At 33.4% G+C, this 7,591-nt stretch overlaps 1 non-coding gene across 1 annotated transcript; it reads left to right on the top strand.

The window, feature by feature from the left end:
* The first annotated feature begins 5,363 nt into the window (after positions 1-5,363).
* LOC118154871 (U6 spliceosomal RNA) lies at positions 5,364-5,470 on the top strand. The gene has a single exon (XR_004745122.1). It is a non-coding gene; the product is annotated as a U6 spliceosomal RNA (small nuclear RNA).
* The last annotated feature ends 2,121 nt before the right edge of the window (positions 5,471-7,591 follow it).

Raw genomic sequence — 7,591 nt, forward strand, 5'->3', positions numbered from 1 at the left:
AAGTCATCCATATTATAAAGGCAGGAATAAAACCATTTATGGCTTTTGATGACATACCTTTGAATATAGACAATCCTAAGGAAACTTCTCTACAGATCTACAGAATTGTAAAATTATTTTGGCAAATGTTGCAAGTTACAAGATCAATATACAAACATCATTTGTAATTCTATGGACTAGCAATGAACAGTTAAAAATGAAATTAAGATTGCATCAAAATGACAAAAATACTAAGAAATAAAGTTAATGAGTGAACACAAAACTATGAAACATTATTGGAAGAGATTAAAGAAGACCTAAACAAATTGAAAGATCTCCCACATTCATGAATTAGAAGACCTAATAATGTTAAGGTGTCAATATTTCCCAAATTGATCTAAATTCAATGCAATGAGCTAGGATGTTTGTAGAATTAATTCATAAAGAAATTTAAGAAGCCCAGAATTTTCAGAACAATTTTTGGAGAAAAAAGGAAGTTGTAGACTCCCATTTTATCATTTCAAAACTCACTGTAAAGCTAATAAAGACAGGATAATATTGGCATGAGGCTAGAAATGTAGATAAATGGAATAGAATTCAAAGTCCAGAAATAAACCTTTACATTTACAATCAAGTAATTTTTTACAATCTTGCCAAGAACACGTAATGAAGAAAGAATAAACTTTTCAAAAAATGGTGCTGGATCAGCTGGATATCCACATGCAGAAGAATGAATTTAAGCTTATTTTTCACAGCATACAGTAAAACTAAGTCAACTGGATTACAGACCTAAAAGTAAGAGCAAAAACTATAAAAACACCTGGGAAAAATATAGGAGTAAACCTTCACAAACTTTGGTTAGGAAACGCATTCTTAGACATGACACCAGAAGCACAAATAACAAAATAAAAAATAGATAAATTGAACATCATCAAAATTTAAAACTTTTATGCTTCAAAGGACACCATGAATGAAGTGAAAGGACAATCTATATAATGGGAAAACATTTTTGCAAATCATGTATCTGATGAGGGACTTGCATCTAGAACACATAAAGAACTCTTACTATTCAATAATATAACACAAATAACCCAATTACAAATCTGAGGCAAAGATCTGAATAGACACTTCTTCAAAGAAGCTATGCAAGTGGTGAATGTATATAAAAACATACTCAACATTGTTAGCCATCAGGGAAATAAAATCAAAATTACAATTCACTCCTACTACAAAAGCTTTAATTTAAAAAAAATAGAGTGACAATTATTGATAGGGCTATCAAAAACTGGAATTTTCATGTATGCTGATGAAAATGTAAAATGGTGAAGCCACTTTAAAAAACAATTTGGAAGTTTCAAAAATGTTAAACGTAGAGTTGCAATATTACCCTGAAATTTCACTCCTGGGTATATTTCATTTCCTTTCGATATATGCTGAGAAGAGGAATAGCTGGATCATATGATAGTTCTATTTTTAATTTTTTCAGGAACCTGCATACTGTTTTCTATAATGGTGATACCAAATGTACACTCCCACCAACAATGTACAAGTGTTCTCTTTTCTCCACACTCACATCAACACTTGTTACCTCTTATTTTTTGATAATAGCCATCCTAACAGATGTGGGAAAATATTTTGCTATGGTTTTGATTTGCATTTCCCTGATAATAGTAATATTGAACACTTTTACATATATCTTTTGGCCATTTGTATGTCTTTGAAAAATGTCTGTTCAAGTCCTTTGCCTGCTTGAGGAGTTATTTTTGTTTGCTACTGATTTGTATGAGTTCCTCATATATTTTGGATATTAACCCCTCATTAGATATATAATTCAAAAATATTTTCCCTCATTCTGTAGGTTGCCTCTACTTTTTTTATTGTTTCTTTTGCTGTGCAGAAGCTGTTTAGTTGATGTAGTACTACTTATTTTTGTTTTTGTGCTTTGGAGTCATTTTTAAAAATCAACACCAAGACCAATGTCAAACAGCCCTTTCCCTCTGTTTTCTTCTAGTAGTTTTATGGTTTCAGATCTTACATTTGAGTCTTTATCCATTCTGAGTTAATTTCTCTGTATGGTGTAAGATAAGGGTTTAATTTTATTCTTTTGCATGTGGATATCCAGTTTTCTCAGCGCCATTGATGACAGTGTACTTTCCCCACTGCATACTCTTGATGCCCTTGTCAAAGATTAGATGACTATATGTGTTGCTTTATTTCTGGGCTCTCTATTGTATTCCATATATCTACATATCTGTTTTCACACCAGTATCATGTTGTTTTGGTTACTACAGCTTTGTAATATTGTTAGAAATTGAAAAAAGTGATGCTTTCAACTTTGTTCTTCTTACTTAAGATTGCTTTAGCTATTTGGGGTCTTCTATAGGCTCCATACGAATTTTAGGATTGTTTTTCCTATTTCTGTAAGAAATGACATTGAAATTTTGATTGGGATTGCATTGAATCTGTAGATAACTTTGAAAAGTATGGACACTTTAAGAACATTGGTTCTTCCAATGCACGAACACAGGATATTTTTCCATTTATTTATGTCTTCTTCAGTTTCTTCATCAATGTCTAATAATTTTAGTGTGTCTATTGGCTCACCTCCTTGGTTAAATTTATTTCAAAGTATTTTATTATTTTGATGCTATTGTAAATAGGATTGTTTTCTTAATTTATTTTTAAGATAATTTGCTATTAGTATATGAAAATGCAACTGATTTTTGTATATTGCTTTTGCATCTCAGACTTTCACTGAATGCCTTTATTATTTTAAACAGTTATTTGGCAGACTCTTATGTTGTTCTGTAAGTAAGATCACATTTTCCACAAACAGAAACAATTTTACTTCTTTCTTTCCAATTTGGAGGCATTTTGTTTCATTTTCTTTCCTGATTGCTCCGGCTAAAACTTCCAGTACTCTGTTGAATGGAAGTGGTGAGAGTGGGCATCCTTGTCTTGTTCCTGATCTTAGAAAAAGCTGTCACATTTTTGTAATTAAGTATGATGTTAGCTGTAAGCTTGTTATATATGGCCTTTATTACATTGAGAAGTATTCCTTCTATAGCAAATTTGTTGAGAGTTTTTATTATAAAAGAATGTTACATTTTCTCAAATGATTTTTCTGCATCTATTGAAATGATCATGTGGTTTTTATTCCTCATTCTGTTAAACTGGCATATGGTGTTTATTGAATTGCATATGTTGAATCACCCTAACAACCGAGAGGTAAATTCCACTTGATCATTGTGTATGATCTTTTTAATGTGCTGTTGAATTTGGGTTACTAATACTTCATTGAGAATTTTTGTATCTATGATCATCAGTGATATTGTCCTGTAATTTGTTTTCTTGTACTGTCCTTTTCTGGCTTTGGTATGAACATAATGCTGGCCTCATAAAATGAGTTTGTAAGTGTTCTCTGCTCTTCAATTTTTTGTAAGACTTTGAAAAGAATTGGCAATAATTCTTTAAATGTGTGGTAGAATTCACCCATAAAGCTATCTCATCCTGGAATTTTCTTTGCTATGAGGTTTTTTTACTTGTTCGGATTTTTATATTTTCATGATTCAGTCTTGGTAGATTGTATGTTTCTGGGAACTTTTTCTAGGCTATCTAATTTGTTGGCACATGATTGTTCATAGTAGTCTGATAAGCCTATGATTTCTGTGGTATCAGTTATAATGTCTCTTCTTTCATTTATGATTTTATTTATTTGAATCTATTCTTTCTTTTTATTAGTCTAGCTACACATTTGTAAATTTCATTTACCTTTTCAATTTATCAACTTTTTCATTGTCTTTTTAGTCTATTTTTAATTTATTTCTGCTCTAATCTTTATTTCCTTCTTTCTGCTTTGTTTCAAGGTATTTTTTAATTAACCTTTTGATTTCTTCTTTGACCCATTAGTTGTTCAGGAGTATATTGTTTAATTTCCACGTATTTATGAATTTTCCAGTTTTCCTCCTGTATCAGTGTGTAAATTATATCTCAAAAAGCTGGAAGTTTTTTTTAATGAGACACACATACAGGGACTACCTGTTCAATTTTTGTCTCATTCACATGTAGGAAAGATTTTTTCTATCATGCAAAATTGCTGTTTACAGTATGTCAGTGAACTAATCTGTCTTAACATATTTGAAATTGTTCAGATACAATGCTTATAAAGACAACAGGCAAGCTCTGAAAGTGAAAATTTTATGTATTACAGATAATCTAAAGCAAAACAGGCTGCTGGAACTGATAAATGACTTCAACAAAGTTTTAAGATATAAAATCAATGTACAAAAATCAGTAGCATTTCTATATACCAATAATACTCAAGCTGAGAGCCAAATCAAGAACAGAATGCCATTTACAATAGCCACAAAAATTGTAAAATATCTAAGAATCTAACCTAAGAGATGAAAGATCTCTACAAAGTGAACTACATAAAACAGTTGAAAGAAATCACAGATGACACAAACAAATGGGAAAATATTCATGAGTATGGATTGAAAGAATCACTATCATTATAAATGGCCATACTGCCCAAATCAATCTACAGATTCAATACTATTCTTATTAAACTATCAACATCAGTTTTCAGAGAATTAGAAAACTCTATTCTAAGTTTCATATGGAACTAAATAAGAGCCCTAATGGCCAAAGCAATTCTAACCAAAAAAAAAAAAAAAATCAAAGCCAGAGGCATCACGTTATTTAACTTCAAACTGTACATAAAGCTACGGTAACCAAAACAGCATGGTGTTCATAAAAAAATAGACACACAGACCAAGGTAACAAAATGGAGAACCCAGAAATAAAGCCACACACCTACGCCATCTGATCTTTGACAAAGTAGACAAAAATAAACAATGGGAAAAGGACTCTCTATTCAATAAATGATGCTGGGATAGCTAGCTAACTATATACAGCAAAATGAAACTGCCTCCCTACCTTTCACCATTTAAAAAAAAATCACTTAAGATGGATTAAGATTTAGATATAAGACCTCAAACTAGAAGAATCCTGGAAGAAAAGTTAGGAAACACCATTCCTGACATTGTCTTTGAGAAAGAAGTTATGACTATGTTCTTAAAAGCAATTGCAACAAAAACAAAAATTGATGAGTGGGACCTAATTAAACTAAAGAGCATTTGCACAACAAAAGAAACTATCAACAGAGTAAACAACTTACAGAAGAGGGGAGAAAATATTCACAAACTATGTATTTGACAAAAGCCTAATATCCAGAATCTTTAAGAAACTTAAACAATTCAACAAACAAACAAAAATTCATTAAAAAGTGGGCAAAGGACTTGAACAGACACTTCAAGATGTTGGCTGCTTGTATGAAAGAAGACATACAAGCAACCAACAGACATGAAAAAAAAAGAAAAGCTGTGTTCGTTTCAGCAGCACATATACTAAAATTGGAACTATACAGACAAGATTAGCATGGCCCCTGCACAAGGATGACATGCAAATTTGTGAAGCACTCCTTATTTTTTTATTGTCTCAATAGATGCAGAGGAGACCTTTGACAAAATCCAACAGCCATCTGTGCTAAAAAACCCTCAATAAACTATGTATCAGTGGAAAGTATCTCAAAATAATAAAAGCTATTTATGACAAACCCACATCCAATATCATACTGAACAGGCAAAAACTGGAAGCATTCCCTTTGAAATCTGGCACTAGACAAGGATGCCCTCTCTCACCACTTCTATTCAATATAGTATTGGAAGTTCTAGACAGAGCAATCAAGCAAGAAAAAGAAATAAAAGGTATTCAATTAGGAAAAGAGGAAGTCTCTATTTGCAGATGACATGACTGTATATTTAGAAGACCCCATCATCTCAGCCCAAAATCTCCTTAAGCTGATAAGCAACTTCAGCAAAGTCTCAGGATACAAAATCAATGTGCAGAAATCACAAGCATTTCTGTACACCAATAACAGACAGAGAGCCAAATCATGAGTGAAGTCCCATTCACAATTGCTACAAAGAGAATAAAATATCCATGAATACAACTAACAAAGGATGTAAAGGACCTCTTCAAGGAGAACTACAAACCACTGCTCAAGGAAATAAGAGAGCACACAAACAGATGGAAAAACATTCCATGCTCACGGTTAGGAAGAATCAGTATTGTGAAAATGGCCATACTGCCCAAAGTAATTTATAGATTCAATGCTATCCCCATCAAGCTACCATTGATCTTCTTCACGGAACTGGAAAACATCACTTTAAACTTTATATGGAACCAAAAGAGATCTTGCATAGCCAAGACAATCCTGAGCAACAAGAACAAAGCTGGAGGCATCACACTACCTGACTTCAAACTACAAGGCTACTGTAAACAAAGCAGCATGGTACTGGTACCAAAACAGATACATAGACCAGTGGAACAGAACAGAGGCAATGCCACACATCTATGACCATCTGATCCTTGACAAATCTGACAAAAACAAGCAATAGAGAAAGGATTCCCTGTTTAATAAATGGTGTTGGGAAAACTGGCTAGCCTTGTGCAGAAAGATGTATCTGGACCCCTTCCTTATACCTTACACTAAAATTAACTCCAGTTCGATTAAAGACTTAAACATAAGACCTAACACCATAAAAACCCTAGACGAAAACCTAGGCAAAACCATTCAGGACATAGGCATAGGCAAGGACTTCATGACTAAAACACCAAAAGCATTGGCAACAAAAGCCAAAATAGATAAATGGGATCTAATTAAACTTAAGACTTTCTGCAAGGCAATCTACCTATCTGACAAAGGGCTAATATCCAGAATCTACAATGAACTAAAACAGATTAACAAGAAAAAAAAAAACAAAGAAACCCATTCAAAAGAGGGTGAAGGATATGAACAGACACTTTTCAAAAGAAGACATTTATGCCACCAACAAACATATGAAAAAATGTTCATCATCACTGGTCATCAAAGAAATACAAATCAAAACAACATTGAGATACCATCTCACACCAGTCAGAATGGCATTCATTAAAAAATCTGGAGACAACAGATGTTGGAGAGGATGTGGAGAAATAGGAGCACTTTTACACTGTTGGTGGGAGTGTAAATTAGTTCAACCTTGTGCAAGATAGTGTGACAATTCCTCAAGAATCTAGAAATAGAAATTCCATTTGACCCAGCAGTTCCATTACTGGGTATATACCGAAAGGACTATAAATCGTTCTATTATAAAGACACATGCACATGTATGTTCACTGCAGCAGTTTCCAATAGCAAAGACCAACCCAAATGCCCATCGATGATAGACTGGACAAAGAAAATGTGGCACATATACACCATGGAATACTATGTAGCCATAAAATACTATGAGTTCGTGTTTTTTGTAGGGACATGGATGAATCTGGAAACCATCATTCCCAGCAAAATGACACAAGAACAGAAAACCAAACACTGCATGTTCTCACTCATAGGTGGGTGTTGACCAATGAGGACACATGGACACAAGGAGGGGAACATCACACACTGGAGTCTTTTGGGGGTTGGGTGCTAGGGGAAGGACAACAGAGGTGGCAGAGAGGTTGGGGAGGAATAGCACCGGGGGAAATGCTTGATGTAGATGACGGGGGAATGGAGACAGCAAAACAC

The sequence above is a fragment of the Callithrix jacchus genome, chromosome 6 (genome assembly GCF_049354715.1).
Source record: "Callithrix jacchus isolate 240 chromosome 6, calJac240_pri, whole genome shotgun sequence".
Classification (NCBI taxonomy): Eukaryota; Metazoa; Chordata; class Mammalia; order Primates; family Cebidae; genus Callithrix; species Callithrix jacchus.